The sequence below is a fragment of the Camelus dromedarius genome, chromosome 6 (assembly GCF_036321535.1).
Source record: "Camelus dromedarius isolate mCamDro1 chromosome 6, mCamDro1.pat, whole genome shotgun sequence".
NCBI lineage: Eukaryota > Metazoa > Chordata > Mammalia > Artiodactyla > Camelidae > Camelus > Camelus dromedarius.
The window spans coordinates 23,906,472-23,924,721 of NC_087441.1; positions in this window are offsets into that span (position 1 = coordinate 23,906,472).

Genomic DNA, 18,250 nt, shown 5'->3' on the forward strand with positions numbered 1-18,250 from the left:
TTACTGTATATAAAGTAGATAAGCAACAAGGACCTACTGTATATAGCACAGGGAATTATTGTCAATACCTTGTCATAGCTTATAATGGAAAAGAATCTAAATATATATATATATGTGTGTGTGTGTCTAACTGGATCACTTTGCTGTATAACTGAAACTAACATAGTAGCGTAAATAAATTATACTTCAAAGGAAAAGAAATATATATATATATTTGACATTTAGTAGGTGTTCAGTACATAGTGGCCATCTTTTAGAGGAGCAGTAAGATTTAGTGTAAGGTGGTTAAGAGCAGAGACTTTGGGATCAAAACACAGGTTGGAATCACAGATGTTTATAGACCTGGGACATGATGGTTAAATTCTCAAATTCTTAAATTATTTCTTTGGCAAAATGGAGTTAGATACACTCTTCAATGGTTTTCTTTAAAATATTCAATTAGGTGGCATTTGACACTTGAAAGTACTAAAAAATAGTAGCAATTATTTTTATGAGTTAGAGTCCAAGTTTCTCAAATCTCGTACCGGAAACCCCTGTAAGGAGATATGTTCAATGTAATGTGATAAATGGGGAGAATCACGTGTGTTTGATGACTAGGGTGCAACGAGAACATGGCAAAGTGAAGATAATGGTGATATTTAATCCAATCTGGTAGGCACAGTTAACAGAAATAAGTCCAGAATGGTAAAAGTAAATTTTCTTATGGTCCCAGACATAATTAAGGAAAAGATTGAAACCAAAATCCAGAACTTCTAACCCTTGCACCAATGTCTTTTATGTGATAACATGTTATTATTTGTATGAGATATAAAGTAAATATACCTTATTCAGCTTTCCTACACAGAATTCTCAGAAGCTAAGATGTGTCTATCACATAATTATATCTTTTTGTGAGTAATAACCAAAATATATGAGTTTCTTGTTTGGAACCACTTACCTATTATTCAAATGCATCTTTTAAACATAATACAATATAATAAGACCCTTAATATCTATAGGAGCCATCAAGGAAGGAAAAGACATTAATTCTTTCACTGAACAAATATTTTAATATCTCGTAGTGCCAGGCACTATTCTAGGTGCTGAGATTACAGAAGTTAATAAAAACAGACAAAACTGGGCAGATGGGGCAGGGAGGGAAAGAAAGACAATAATAAATTCATTAGTAAAACATATAATACTATATCTGCCTTTATGGTACTTATGATAAAATAAGCCAGTATGGGGAGAAGCCTTATATATATTTTTTAAATATTGCTGTTTAAAAAGAAGCGCTTACATATACTTCTTAAAAGTTAGAACTTGTTATAACTGTGTTTTCTGTCACTGCAACCTCTGAGAGGGGTGGCTGTGAAAAGATTCTTTAGTACACATTTGGAAAATAATAAAGCTGGAACTACGGTTGGAAGAAGAGAGAAAGCATTTCCTGATGAGTTAAGTAATATCCACAGGGCTTATCCAAGTAACTGTAAAGCCCTCATGGAAAGGTACAATCTCTCTTTTACTTCCCTATGGAAGGGAGGGGGAAAAAAATCTCTATGAAAAGGAATGAGAAACTCTGAGAATTATCTTGAGGAAAGGCTGGAAAAATCAGCAAGAATTTTAATACTCGGCAGTCAGAAAGTTCCAAGAAAAATGTTAGGGATTTTGATCTGCAAATTAAGTTGAACTCCCAAAGCCCTGAAACTGTGCAAAACGTGAAAGAGATGTGACATCTGGAAACTAAAGAATCATTTTTTCAATGAAGAATGAATGATTAACCAGTGTTTATGAAACAGAGAAGATCATGTTCATTATATTTAAGCACCTATATTTCTTTGATTCTTGTATTAATTATATTTTTCAGTCAGGGACCAACAATTATGCTCATGCCTAAAGCTTCATGATTTCCCTAGAAGCACATAAAGGGAAAAAGGCAGAGTTCATATCTGAATCTTATCTCTAATACGATGACTCCTCATTTGGACCACAAACCAAGGCTCAATTAATTCTGACACATCCTTATTTCAACATCTGCATATTTCCAGCACTGAGCTGGGCAATTCTAGCGAACACACAATGACAGCAATTGTCACAGCCTGTCAAGACAATCCACGGGCAAAAAGAACTTCCAAGAAGCCAACACAGTTCTCTGGTTTGTTCCTTCACATATTTGACTAATGCACACTAGATGCTGTGAGAATAAACAAGTCCCACATTGTCGTCTCCAGTTGGATGCAAAGCTCTTTCATGGCTGGTTAGCTTCCCTTTCTGTAGCTAGAGTCTTTGTCTCACATCCTGGTTAGCCTCTCCTAATGGCGATCGGTTTTCACAAGAAGAATTAACAGAAAGCTTGGGTTCGAAACATTCTTTTTTGTTTAATCATGATCAGAAAAACAACCCATGTCCTAGGGATAATGAGTCAGTAATTAAGACTTTTTTAGTGGCCAAAAGAATATTTATGTGGGACATCTTTCCAAAATCTAAACCTCATGGCTTCTGGAATAAAAAGGTTAAGGGAGTTTGAATTAGAGCATGTATAACCTCTCTTTCTCAATACCCATGGCTAATTAAAAAATCAAAAAGTTTCTCCCTAAATGGGCTTCTTTATCAAATTATAGATAATAAAACCATCTTCCAGTTTTTAATAAAGGAACATCCAGTGCAAGGAGTAGAAGCCTCACTTTAGAGGCAAAATATAGGCGACAAGAAATATTGCACGTTCTACTCTCTACAATCAGAAGAATGAATGGACTGCCAACCAAAAGCCTTTCCCCTTCTACTCTAAACAGAAAGAACAGCTGAACAGTAATTCAGAAACATGAGAGTTCTTCTCAATACCCAGAAATTCCCATTTTTAAGCCATGTTTTAGGTTATTCAGAAATATTCAATTCCTTGTAACAACCAGAAATTTTTTAAGTGGTCCGCATAAATAAAGTACATTGTGCAACTTCCCTCCACCAAACCACAAACTGTCACAGCATAAGCAGTCATGTCATTAAAAGAGCAGCTGAAAATTGTAGCTCCAAAGTTGGGATCAGGGAAAAGAGACAATTTTTTCTTTGAAATGTAGCTTTGTGTGTTTTTTGATGTGGAATACCTTTTTCTGTAAGTTACAGAAATAATAAATAACTGTTATTAGGGCTTACTGTGTGCAAGATGCTGTACTACTTTAGGTGGATTACTTCATTTATTCTTTGCACAATTCTATGAAAGAGATATGTCGTTATTATTATTATCCCCCTGAAGAAAATGAGGCTTAAAGAGTAGGCGACTTGGCCCAGGGTGGTGTGTGTATACATACATACATACATACATACATACATACATACATATATATATATATATATATATATATATATATATATATATATACACACACACACACTGTATCTTCTTTATCCGATAATCATCTGTTGATGAACATTTAGATTGCTTCCATGTCTTGGCTACTATAAATGTTCCTGCTATGAATATTGGAGTGCATGTATCTTTCAGAATTAGAGTTTTTTATCTTTCCCAGATACATGTCCAGGAGTGGGATTGCTGGATCATATGGTAACTCTGTTTTTAGTTTTTCAAGGAATCTTTATACTCTTTTGCATAGTGGCTGCACCAATTTACATTCCCACCAACAGTGTAGGAGGGTTCCCTTTTCTCCACATTCTCTCCAGCATTTACTATCTGTAGACTTTTTAGTGATGGCCATTCTGACTGGTGTGAGGTGGTACCTCATTGTAGTTTTGATTTGCATTTCTCTAATAATTAGTGATGTTGTGCATATTTTCATGTGCCTGTTGGCTATCTGTATGTCTTCCTTGGAGAAATGTCTGTTTAGGTCTTCTGCTTATTTTTCAATCGGGCTGGGTTTTTTGATATTAATTTGTATAAGCTATTCGTGTATTTTGAAAATTATGTCCTTGTTGGTTGCATAATCTGCAAATATTTTCTCCCATTTCATAGGTTGTCTTTTCACCTTTGAAAATGGTTTCTTTTGCTGTACAAAAACTTTTAAATCTAATTAGGTCCCATTTGTTTATTTTTGCTTTTGTTCCCATTACTCTAGAAGACGGTTCCAAAAAATATATTGCAGTGATTGATGTCAAAGAATGTTCTCCCTATGTTTTCCCCTAGGAATTTTATAGTATCTGGTCTTACACTTAGGTCTTTAATCCATTTTGAGTTTATTTTTGTATTTGATTTTAGAAAGTGTTCTAATTTCATCCTTTTAGTACAATTGGAACAATACATATAGTTGTCCAGTTTGCCACAATTTGATGGACTTTCTTAGTCTACAAGGAAGTGTGGGAAATTGAAAAATTCCAATGCTCATTAAATTGGTCAAAGGACTGATGTTTTCCAATAAAATACAAGCTCACACACCTAGTAGAATGGTTAAAGTAAAACTAAAACAAAACAAAAACAAACACAATCTATCTTACAGCACCAAATATTGACAAGGGCAAAGAACAGCTGGAACACTCACTCACTGCTTGTGGGAGTACAAAACAACTTGGCTACTTTGGAAAATGGTTTGGCAGTTCCTTATAAAGTTAAATATCCACTCCTAGGTATTTACCCAAAAGAAACTAAAACACATATCCACACACAAAAAGGCCATAAGTGAATATTTATAGCAGTTTTACTTATAATCACCCCAAACTGGAAACAACCCGAATGGCCATCAAATGGTGAACAGATAAACAAACTGTTGGACATCCATAAAATGGAATCTTACTCAGGAATAAAAAGAACAAACTTCTGGTGCGTGCAACAACATGGATGAGTCCCAAAGGGCATTATGCTAAGTAGAAAAAGCCAGACACAAAAGTCTACATAATTGATTCCATTTATATGGCATTCAGGGAAATGTTAAAGAGACAGAAAACAGTTCAGTGTTTACCAGGGGCTGGTGGTGGTTGGAGGGTCTGAATACAAAGAAGCCTGAGGGAACTTTTTTCAATGATAGAAAATATACTGTAACTTGATTGTGCTGGTAATTATGAGTGTATAGATTTAACAAACCAATAGAATTGCACACCTCAAAATGGGAAATTTTACTGTATGTAAATAATATATCAATAAACTTGATTTTAGAAAGAAAGTTTCATGAGTGTAAGAACTTTGTTTTATTTACTGCTTTATCCTTAGCATCTGGCACATAGTAAGTATTTATAGAAAGGAAGGAATATAAGAATGAGAGAATGAAGGAAGGAAGGAGGGAAGATGGAAGGAAAGAAGGGAGGGAGGGAGGAGGGAAAGAAGGAAGACATGAAGAAAGGACAGAAAGAGAAAGAAGGAAAAAAGGAAGATCTAACTCTAGATTTTAGGCTGAACATTCTTTAGATTTTCTAATATAAAAATTCTGGAAATAGTAGCTGGTCTTAGAGCCCTAATTTATTAAACATTTGATTTCAAATTTCTTTTATAGTTTGGAGCAGAGAAGAAAGGTTTATGTCTTAGAATCTGTGGCCCATATATCCCTCTTTCCAATTATTGAAACACAACAAGGATTAAGAAACCATATACACTTCTGGTTGAGAGAATACAGATACAAAATAAAAGAAGAAAACTCACAATCCAATACATTTTTTAATTGATTGGGAGTCTAAAAGAACATAGAACAAGTTAACCTTTGCATATAACTGCAGAATTTTCTATTCAAACTGCTTAAGCTAGGAGTCAAAATTGGTCATTCAAAGTTAGATTTCTCTACACAGAATTATCAAAACAAACATCACTGAGTTCCAGGAGCAAGAAATAAAATCTTAAAGAGAATTGTCTTTAATTAATTAGTGTGCTCCGTGTCAAGCTTCTGCTATATTAAGTTAAAGTGCAAAAGAAGAGTCTGTGTAGTCCCAAGGTATAATGTACAGAGGATGCTTCAATTAGCACAAGCTTAAAGACTAACAGTAGTCAAGTCTTCATAAAACTATGCTCAAACATAACATTGTTCAATTCGTCTGTTTTCTCAGTAGAGAATTTCATTCATTTCACCATGGCAAGTAACTAAGCTAAAAAAAAAAAAAAAACAAAAACAAAAAAAACAAGCAATTCAGACCTTAACGCTAACTAATCCTCCAGATGCTCACAGATAATACTGGAACACAGAAAAGCATTTAAAGGCTGGCAAGAAAACATTTCAGAAATATTTCATGCAGAGAAGAATTACGCTATGAACATGACTCATCTATGTGTTTCTACTGGTGAGAAAACATATTGCTTTTCCTTCCTGTCAAAGAGGCAAAGTCACCTTTCACAACCCTCCCTTGCAAATGGGTACAATGCTGGCAGAGGATGAGAACAGCCAAGCAGAAATGGAGGAAAGGAGTGATAAACCTCAGAGAGGTTTATTTCATTAAGGCCACTAATGAAGCTATAGGAAACTAACAGGAAAGGATTCTTAAAAAACTAACTGCCTTGTGAAGCTTATAATCAGCATCCACACAGAGTCAGTGAAGGACAGAGTATAGAAAGCAAACTACAATGGTGGGAAATAAAAATAATTTTAACATTTTTAACAAAAAGTTGTTAAAATTAGTAAGATGTGTGGCAACTAAGAAATGTACTAGGAAGACTACATGAAAAGAGGGAAGGGAAAATAAGAGCCTGAGTCTAGTTTCTCCTCTCTCCGCTTATTTGTTTTTAACATCAAGAAACTCCCATCATCCTCCCAAAAATCCCCAAGATATAAATCTTTTGCTTCCTCAGTCTTGGACAATGACTCATCTAGTCAGCACTGTGCACCACTTTCCTCTTCTCATGAGCCAAAGTGCATTCAGTAGGACGCAGATCAGGTTACTTGGTAGCTTTTAAAGATAAAGTTTCTTGCAGAGCTCAGAGCCGAAGGGAGTTTCTTGAGAAAATTCAGCAACAGGAAATGTGCAAGAATGGAGAGTCCTGATACTTGGCCACGAGCCCAGCCTTTAGGATGAGCCAAGCGAGGAGCCTGGCTTGGGACCTTGGGGAAGTCAGTTAGGTGGTCTGCACCTCTGTAACCAGGTCTACAAAATGGTGATAAACAATACTGGTGCCACCTACAGCTCACAGTTGTGGGACCCCAATAATACAATGGCTCTTTGAAAGTGCCTCCTACAGTGTAAAGCAAACAATAAGTTCCTGTTCCTATTGTCATTATCAGTCAGTCAGTACTGGAGAGAGGGCCCATGTGCTCAGGCCAACTGCAATGAGGAAGATTAAAAGAAGTTTTGGATAGAGTCACCAGACCATGGACCCAAGCTAGACATCTCCACTTTAGAATCAGAGTGTGACATGTGCCATTCTCCACCTACAGCTGAAACAGATTCATGGGTAAACATCAAAACCCATCCAATGGCTTCTTTAACCAAGTGCAAGAAACAGAAAGCCACAAGAAACAGAAAACCATTAAAATGACTCTCTTGAGTAGCCCACGGGGCTCTCATCCCTGTTCCTTTCCCAAGACCCAGTCTTTGAACCCCCAGAGATGCACCAGTATCCTTCCAACAAATTTTATTTTGCAGACTAAAAAATATATAATTTCCGCAAAAGCCTGATGCCAAGGAAGTCCAGGCAGAAAGAAGACTTGGAACCTTAGGCTTAGCAGTGGGGAGTTACTGTCAGTCTTAAGCACAAGGTGACATGCTTATTGAGGAAGATTGGAGCAGCAAGAAAGGATGATGGAGCCAAGGGAAAGTGATGTGGTGGCAGATGGCAGGCTGTTGCTGTTACCAAGCAAAAGAGCCTGAGACCACCATGGTGACAACAGATATGTAAAGAAAAAGGCAGAAACAAAGGACATCATTTTCTAGCTCGGTGGATTTTAATGCAAGTCACATACATCATTTAAAATTCTCCAGTAATCACATTAGATAAGTATAAAAAGGCATAAAGAAATGGGTGAAATCAATTTTGACAGTATGTTGTATTTAATCCAATATATTCAAAATATGATCATTTGATATATAATCAATATTAAAAAATATTAATGATATATCTTACTTTTTTCTTTTGTACTGACTCCTAATCCAGTCAGCATTTTGTACACCTCTGTTTGGAACAACCACATTAAAAACATTCCACAGCCACAGGTAGCTGGTGGCAAGTCTAGGCTCTCAAACATCTTTAGGTGTTTAACTCTTTCTCATTTCCTAATCTCCAAACCACACTGTGTTTACAGATTTTTAAATCCAAATCTTCATCTTTTAAAAATAGATTGTATGCCCAATCCATTTTTCCTTTTTGTTCCAAAACTCATCCATGTAAAAGGGAAGTGTTCGTTCACATAAATTTGGACCAGAGCAACGTGTATACAGTGGGTGATCAAGCTAAAAACTCCAGTGGTCGGTGGCGCTCAACGAACTCTGCTGCTCCTCTTCACTGCTGACACATTAACACATACATTTTAAACCACAGAGTTGAAAAACACAAATCTTTTGAAGTGATAATGAAGTAATGATTAGAATTTAACACCTTCTAAAAAGGAAACTCTTTGCTCGCGCTTAAGCTACATAAACTTCTAGGCTCTAATTCAAAGTCTCCTCAATGTTTTTCGACAGAGAAAATGACAAGCAGGTTTTAACCATCCAAAGACTGTTATTTCTGTACTTTCATTTGTTTACCTAAAAGAAACATAAAAATATCTTAAATAATAACTCAGTACAGTCTTCATCTCAATAACCGTTCTGCAATGACCGTGCTGGAAATTTTAAGAACCGGGTGTTTCAGCGCCACCCTCACCCAGTCAGAAATGGGGCCCCCGGTCCGTCAAGGCGAGGGCAGGATTTTGTTCACTTCCCTCATTTCTCCTCCCACTCAGATTTCCCATTTTCCTGAGGTCAATGCCCAGGAATGTACGCGAAAACTGTACTGGACACCAACTGTCTTCTTCCTGAAGCACATTCTGCTAATTCGCATTTTTGTGGATGTTTTGCTTCTTAGAGGGAGTTAAGTCCAAGTGCAGCTGTACAGCCTGGAAGTCGGGTCTTTCCTTACTCTCCCAGGCCTGCTTCTGGGAATTTAGTTTTATGTCAGCCCTTACCTTCTTCCTCAGCCCACTCAGAGATAAGTACCATTAACTGCAATAGGAAGACTCAATTCTGCCCATATTATAAACCAATACCCGAGTGCATGGGGGGAAAAAAACCTAATGAGCCAGTAGATTATACTATCCTGAGAAAGTGCTCAGAGTCCAACTTTATATTTAATACCTATGGTTAATTTTATGTGTCAACTTGGTTGGGCCATAGTGCTGAGATATTTGGTCAAACATTATTCTGGATGCTATTATGAGAATATTTTTGGATGAGATTTACATTTAAGTTGGTGGACTTTGAGTAAAGCAAATTGCCCTGCATCATGGCATCATGTCGGTGGGCCTAGCAGGTAGGGTGGGGCAACTCAACCCCAAACCTGTAACTGCTGTATAGTAGGGGAGGGCAGAGTGGGGGTTGCAAGACACAACCATAATGTTCAGAGCAGACCCTACACTCTCCCAGGCTTGCAAAGAAAGTACTAGCTGCACAGTCTATAAAAAAAAGCGACTAAACTTGTGCAACACTATACACGGTTGCGTAAGTCGGGAGAGATTTATTTTAAGGCATTGGCTCACATGATTATGGAGGCTGGTAAGTCTAAGATTTGCTGAGTGGGCTGCCAGGCTGGAGACCTAGGTGCCAATGTCACAGTCCAAGTCTGAAAGCTGTCTGCTGGCAGAATTCCTTCTTGGAGAGGGAGGTCAGTCACTGTTCTACTAAGACTTTCAACTGATTAGATGAGGCCCTCACTAGCGGCCCAGCCCTGCTGCCCCTCATCTGTCTCCCACCAGACTTCCTTCTCATGGAGATTTTCTCTCAGAGGCCAGCTGCCTCTCCCTGCAGTCCTTCCTATCAGGGTCTATGTTCCTGAGTCCCAGTTGCAGGCAGGTCCAAGGTCATCTCAAGAGGTTCCCAGTCAGAGAAACAGTGCATGTGGCTCAGCACCTGTTTCAAAGGCTCCTGAACATTTCAGATAGTCAGCAAGTCCTCAGTATTCTGTGACCATCCTCAGCTTGTTCTATGCACTCTGAGGAGTTGTAGCAAGTTTTCACCTGTCAACAGAAATAATCAATGAACAATCTATAATAGGAATAGAAAAGAGTCTTGTTTGAGCCAAACTGAGGACCATATGGCTCAGGAGACATGGATTCAAGAAACACTTGAATTGTGTTCCCCTAGACTAAAAAATAGGGCGGGCTTATAGAGGTAATAACCACAAAATTACATAAATTGTTTGTCAAGAATTCTAATCGGAGCTGGCAAGAAATAAGGGTGCTTGTTAAGCAAGGATTGGTTGAGGTTCAAAATGGTTGCATAGTTACCTTGCGACCATGAGGCTGCAGCTGGCAGCTGCTAGCAGACAGTATTTTGAGAATGGCTGGTGGTGTCCTTGAGTTGGATACAGTTCAGAAAACTCAAGTTCTCAGTAATCCAGGAACGTGTCTGAAACCACATCCTTGATGGCCACCTGGCTCCATTTTGGATGCCTGAACCATACTTACTCCATTTTTTATTTTTAGATACATTCTTGCTTTTAATGATTAAAGCAGATGTACAATGCATGTTTGAAGGCCAGAAGACAGGTTGTTTTAGTGAGTGTAAAGTTCAAGCCAAATCATGTGTAAGCCAGAGTGACGTCCACATGCATCAATATGTGAAAATGTCTTCCATCACACCTAACACCACAGCCAGAATCTCAGCTTCAGCCTCACTAAATAATCAATGTTAATGTCAGGGATGCCAAAATGGAGTGAGTTTGTGTATAGAATGTGCTGGGATTTGGGGCCAGAGGAAAGATGGTGAAACTATGACCAGATGATGCTGAGAAAAGAGAAATACCAGCTATGATTTCTCAAGCACTTACTCTGTGCCAGGCATTGCACTAACATTCTTACACATATTGGCTGAAATCTCACATCTGCCCTACTGAGGTGAGTATGACCATTACCCACATTTCACAGATGAGGAAAATGAGGCACACAGCGGTATAATAACTTACACAAGTTCACCAAGTTACTAACTGACGGGGCTGGGATTTCAGCACCAGGCAGTCTGGTTTACCACACTCTTAATTAACCGCAGTATTCTTTTGCAAAGTGTCTAGAGACGTGTATGATCAGGAAATGACATCCTTTCTCTCTGGGACTTGGCTGGGGCCCACTAACAGTTTTGCTGCCCTGAACTCCATGTTTTTTCTGTGTTTCCATCGTAACTATTCTTCTTTTGATGCAGATTTTTAAAATGATGCTAACATCTTCACTTAGGTCACGATTAAATCGTTCCTTCTTCCTGCGGCCTAAGGAATAGTGTTAATTTCATTATATATTGATTTTAATAAGCAAGGCCCTTCATAGATAACAGAAAACAATTGGTAGTTGCCAAAGGTGGGGAGTGGGAGTAAGCGAAACGGGTCAAAATGTACCAACTTCTAGTTACAAAAGAGGTTAAGTCATGAAGATGTAATGTTCAGCACAGTGACTCCAGTTAGCAATACGTATTGCATATTTGCAGGTTGCTAAGATCTTAAAAGTTTTTATCACAAGAAAAAAAATTTTGTAATTATGTATAGTGATAGATGTTAACTGGACTTACTGTGCTGATCATTTCACAACATATACAAATATTGAATCATTATGTTGTCCATCTGAAACTAATAAAATGTTGTATGTCAATTATGCCTCAATTAAAAAATAAAAAGCAAATTCTTGTTATGACTTTCGACCAGACTGCCAAAGTTCTTAAGGAATGACTAAGGAATGGGGTGTGGTGGTGGTGCAGAGTTTGTGAGCTTGTAAGTGCAGGAGTTATAGAGGGCAAAAACAGAGGAAATGTAAACTGATGGTGCTTACAGATTTGTTACTTGTATCTTTGAAATCTAAGGTAGTAAGCATTTTTTTTTGTCCAAGATAGAGTCATTTCTTAGTAGGCAATAGGAAAATACGTACTGTTAAAATTATCTATTTTATTTTTTCTACCATTTGGTGGTTGCTAGGAGATCAAGGTGAGAATGAACACTGGGTTCAAGATTTAGTTCAAAGATGCCTTCCTCCTGTAAAAAATTTCCTGATTATTTTTCACCATTTTGAGTAGAACTAACCACTCCCTGCTGTGTTCTCATGAGAGCTATTACAAATTTCTATTACAAAACAAAGCTGGAATGCCATTTTCAATTTACAATAATCTCTCATAAAATAAGTTCCTTCAGAAAAGAAATTATAGCTTCTTTTTTTGGAGGAGGGGGACAGGTAATTAGATTTATTTATTTTTTTTAATGGAGGTACAGGGTATTGAACTTGAGACCTCATGCATGCCAAGCACACATTCTACCACTGGGCTATACCCTCCCCCCTTATAGCTCATTCTTATTTAAATAACTGTGGTTGGGTGGAGGGTGGGGGGGAGTATCTAGCAAATAATAATACACAGCTAACATTTACTTACCCAGCAGGCATGGGCCTAAGCACTGTTGACAACTGTCTCATTGAACCATCACAATGATCCTATGTGGCATACATAATTCTATCTCCGCTTTACAGATAATGAAACCAAGGCACAGAGAAGTTAAGTAATTTGCCCAAGGCCACGTGGGTTATTCAATGGTGATGAACCCAGGTAGACCAGCTTCAGAGGCTTCATGCGTGGTCATGGCACTGTACTGTCTCTCTCATCAACTGTCCATCTGATGACGGACTGACTGAAGAAAAGACTGTCTTGCTCACTCCTAACCAGCAGCTGGGATACATGTAGAAAAGATTGTTCTCTACACAATCTGGAGGAGTATCTTAGTCTGATCCGGTTGCTGTAACAGAATACCATAGACTGAGTGGCTTATAAACAACAGACATTTATTTCTGTCAGTTTTGGAGGCCAGGAAGTCCAAGACCAGGGCACTGGCAAACTTGGTGAGGGTCCTCTTCGTGGTTCACAGACTGTCATCAGCTTGCTGTGTCCTCACATGGTGGGAGGGGCAAGTCTGCTCTGTGGGGTCTCTTTTATAAGGGCACTAATCTCATTGTTGAAGGCTTCACCCTCATGACCTAATCACATCCCAAAGCCCCCCCCCCCCCCAGTACCGTCACACTAAGGGTTGGGATTTAACATATAAACTCAGGGTGGTGGGGGGACACAGATATTCAATCTATATAGTAAGTAGTAAGAAATTATCTTTTCATTTTGGTTTGATTTCTAGTACAAAGAATCATATTATAAATTCTCCTTTCACACAAACTTAATGTATTTCAATTCTCTTTTTAGAGGTCTGAATGGTAGCACATATACATTCTTTGATCAAAGTATTGATTATGACAGCTTGGTGGAAAGCTTTCATTAAGGGTTGATTTAAATTAAAGAATGATGTAAAGTAGAGATCGCAAACTCAAATACCTACAAGAATCCAGAAGGTAGCATAAATCAAGCAATGCATCAGGTGATCAAGAGAGTGAGCCTGTGGTTCAACTGGGGAACAGTAGGCTGTAGAGAAAATTTGTATGCTTCTGTACAGTTAACTATTTTCTGAGCAAATGTTACTGACAATTGGGATCTGAGCTAAAAGAACAAGCCTGAAAGTAAATTTATGAGTGATTCCCTCATGAGAATTCCAGAGAGATTTTCCTCCCTAGAGCCAAGTAGGTTTTTTAATGTCAAGGAGCAATGAAGCCCCCACCCCTGTGGGGCCATGCAGACATCTCCTGTGATGTAAAGCTGGAGGCTCTCATCTTATTTTCCATGGGGATATATTTATTTACATCCCAAAGGTAAGAATCCATTTCCCTTCTTTGCGTCCTCAAGGAGTATTTGTCTACAATAGGAAGCAGATTTCACTTAGCTTCTCAGAAAGGGAGAGACAGATGTGCAGATTGCTTTGAGAGGGAGTGAGCTGCTCAGCTGCAGTAGACACTGTTACATGTAGGATGACATCTGGCTTTCATTGCATAGCCCCAGGGGTAAGAACGGGGACAAAGAGGAGATGGGATGACTTTTGCGTAAGTCAATAATAATTTGTTTTGCTCTAGAAACCCAGTGTTGGTGTACAGGATAATATTAATTAGTGTAGATATTGAAAACTTAAAAGGAATCTATACTCTGCCTAGAGCCAATGAATACAAAATCATCTCTTCTGACCAAGTAAAACATGTCTACTGGCTGACTTTAGTACATGAACTGCTAGTTTGCAGTAACCTATACCAAGTGTGCCCTGTATTTCAGAAAATGGGCTGTTATAATCAGAGTTACCAAAAAAAACCCTCTTTCAGAGCAAAATATCTTATTCTTTATGTTCTTGTCAAGACCTCCAATGTCACTACTGCAAATCCACTGTTTTGCTAGTTATAATGCTAAGATATGTAGGTGTGCTTACACAAAAATGGTTATCAAATGCTGATGTCTATCAATTACTCTGTTTACCCATCTTTACCCAGAGCCAGCTAAGAGGATCTGCCTGCAGATTATGGAACCATTTACCTAAATGGCGATCAGAGGTTAAGGTGGAGAGAAACCTTAGCTGAAGCCCTGTGAACCAGGGCAATCCTAGATATTCTCAAGGCTGAAGGACTCTCGGTATCTGAAAAGCAACAAGAGGGCATTGGCGTGACGTGGGAAAGCACCTGGAGAGGAAGAAGCACTGAAAGAGGAACCGCGAGGCACCATGTATGCTCCTTTACATTGCTTGGTTCTTCTCAGCAACAGCTTATCCAGCCCAGTGTTTTGGGTGATACTGAGAAATATTTTCTAAAAACACATGGTAGCTGTCCTCTATGGGACTGACCACAGACGGCAAGAGACTATGTTAGGTGAGCTCTTTCAGTTGCAAGGACAGAGACACTCAGATGTCCTCTAGTGACAAGGAATTCTGGTGAAGATGTGCAGGAAAGTCAAAAGGGGAAACAGTCACCAGTGAGGTGTCCTCCGGGGCCGCCAGGAGGGAGCCGTGTTCAGGGTACACAGCAGTGCTACGAAGCCCGGGGCTGCCGCAGCAGCTCCAAGTCTCAGGCCTCCTCTTCTCCCCTCAGCGAGGGAACTTCTTTGCTTACTATGCTAGTGCTGTACTTTCTGTCCCGGAGTCTGTTGCTTCTTCTTTTTTCTTTCTTCCCTCCTCCCACGCCCATCTTCCCGTCCATTGTGGTTTACACCCCAGCTCTCTGAAAGGGAATTTATTTAGGTTGGTCTGACACTGAGTGAGAAAAAAAAAATGTCAGTTTAACAACAGAAAACCAAACTGGCAATGGTTTAAATCAATAGGGCCTTATTTTTTCTCCTTTGACAAGAGTCCAGAGGTAGCTGGTTGCAGACATGTGTTCGGCCATTCAGTGCAAACATCGACATCTCAGGCTTTCCATCTCTGTATTCTTCCATTTTTAGCTGTTGGTTTTTCATCCTTAATTGTGTTGCCTCCTGGTTGCAAGATGGCTGCTGCAGACCCAGGCATCTTATGTCTACATTTAAGGCAGGAAGACTAGAGAAAGGTCAAGGCCAACAAGTTCTCCTGTTGCATCCGTCACACACACATGCACAGAGACTTCTATTTATGTCTCACTGACCAAAATTATGTCATATGAATATGCTTAGCTGCCATGAAGGTTGGGGAAGTGACTATTGAGCTTTTATAGCCTCTACAGTGAGAAGGAAGCAAGGAGAAACGTTCTTAGCAGTCAGCCAATGAACGATGTCTGCCACCGTCACCATCGAGTGTGTGGCATCTATCTTAGGCAGGGCTCCAAGACAAGACATCTACTCGAAGACTCTGCAGACTATGAATAACTGCCTTTGAGTCAGGGGTTGATCTGATATGATCAGATGTCAGCACGACAGCTTTCCTCAAAAGGGGGCTGCGTGCAGGATAAAAACGGAGAGGACTTGGTTTGGTACCAGTATGATATCCAAACATGTCTAAATTCTCATCAGTGACCCAATCATAGCTTGATCAACCATAAGTTTAACTATACCTGCTACAATCCTACAAGCTAGCTTTGTTCATAGCTTGTTTTGTCAGTTCACATATTTATTCAATACACATTAATGGAATGATAGGCATTTGGCCTAGATGCAGGGGATACAGCAGTGAAGAAAATAAGGAGTTTGCTTTCTAGCGGAAGAGAGGACTGATGCCCCAATAATCCTGTTCTTTTCTTTGTCATGATTACCACAATTTCAGTACTTACGTGTTTGCAGACACACAGTGGCAAAAACATAGTTAAGAGGCAGGGTGGAGGCAAAGAATGTGAAGGTAGAAGGTAGCGGAGGGTCTGCTTGAATTTCTAGAACAATCAGAATTTGGAGCTAAATGCTTTAGCCACAGATTTTTTCCATTTGTCTCCTTTACAGGGACATGGGCGGGCATTTTCCGCTCTAGAGAAAAAAGGAAGGAAATGCACAGTGCCAGGAGCCACGAGTGCACAGTGCGTGCTGCACAGCCAGTCTCTGTTCTCATTAGAACATAGTTTTGATTTCTTAAATTATGTTATTTGGCCTTTATTTAACTTCCTCTAGGCCACGTCGAGTGTGGCCTACAAAAAGTAGCCTATTTCCTGAGCGGTACGTCCCTTTACACTTGGCCTTGGTTGTATCCACCCCTCACCCCACATTGGCTTTCTTGGTCTTATATAAAACCTCACCTGAGGATGTAGCAGGGACCAACATATACTTGAATTTTCTCTAGTCATGAGGCATTAGATGTTTACCAAGGACACTGGCACTGCTCATTTGCCTTCTGTGTGTGTGGCTATATAAGATTTATATATTGGATTTTTAAATATCTTTTACTTTTGTCTTCTCTCTCTTACTAGCCTTTGACCCCCGCATCCCCCTGGCTTTATTCAGGCTAATTCCCTTTTTATCTTTCAGGCCATAACATAATTGTAACTGCCTCAAGAAAGAACTTCCTTAGAACTTAGACTAAGCTCCTGTTTATGTTCCTGTTAATTCATTGCTCTCCTTGATAACAATTCCCACAATTTCAGTACTTGTTTGTGTAATAGCTTGATTAACGCCTGTCAAATCCCTCAGTAGACTAAACTCCATGAAGGCAGGGGCCATACCTGTCTCGCTCGGGTCTATACTTCAGCATACAACAGTGTTGGACACACACCGTGGCAATCAATAATATTTAACGAATTAATAAATATCTTTTGTCTCCAAGTAACCAGCACAGTGCCTCAGAAAAATAGGTACTGTGGGGGACAATGATTGTGAAGCTCTTCCCAGCAATAGAAGATTTAGCCCCATCTTCTCCCTGCTTCTGGGAGTGTTACTGGCAGGCACCCTCAGCAACCAGTCCTCTTCAGAGAATGCCTCGGTTAAAGAAACAGGCAGCCCCAAATCATGTCTTCTCTCTGGGTGGTTTGCATCTAATGACTAATCATCTTTGGGAGTTGAAGTTCCAGCCATTCAAGCTAACTCAAAGATACCTCTAAAAGTCCATCCCAGCTCTGAAGGCCAGCTGAAGGCTTTGTTAGGATGGCATTATAGACCATCTTCTCCCTCTGCTCAATCCTGTTTCTTCCACCTCTTTTTCATAGGGGTCAATTCCAAGAGCATGTCTTGCAGACTAATCTCCCCTTCAGAGTCTACTTCATGGGTAACCCAACCTGTGATGGCTACTACAAAATAATTTACTGAACTGAATTGAATATTATGTTCTGTCCCACTCCATAAACTCCTAAACCGCAAAGTTCACTTCTTATTTATCCTTGCATCCTTGCAATGAGTAGAAGGTGATTTTATATAGTGAGTGTTATGGTATGAACATTTATGTGCCCCCAAATTCATACGTTGAAATTCTAATTCCCAAAGGTGATGATATTAAGTGGTGTGGCCTTTGGGAGGTGCTTAAATCATGAAGGTGGAACCCTCATGAATGGGATTAACACCTTATAAAAGAGACGTCCCTCCCTCTTCTGTCATGTGAGGAAACAACTACAAATCTGCTCCCCAGAGGAGAGCCCTCACCTGACCATGCTGGCACTCTGAGCTTGGACCTTTAGCCTCCAGACGATGAGAGATAGAATTCCATTGTTTGTAAGCTACTTGGGTCTGTGATATTTTGCCATAGCAACCCAGACTAAGACAAACAACCCAAACTAAGACAAACTTAGATAAACACATCAAACAAAATAGGCCCCAAAACTTAGTTTGAGCTAAAGCCTTCCTAATCAAAGTGTGGTCTTAGAGCCAGTGGTATTGGCATTCTTGGTGTATTTTGTTGCAAATGCAGGCTCTTAAGGCCCAAACTGAATCAGACCAACTGAATCCAAATCTCCAT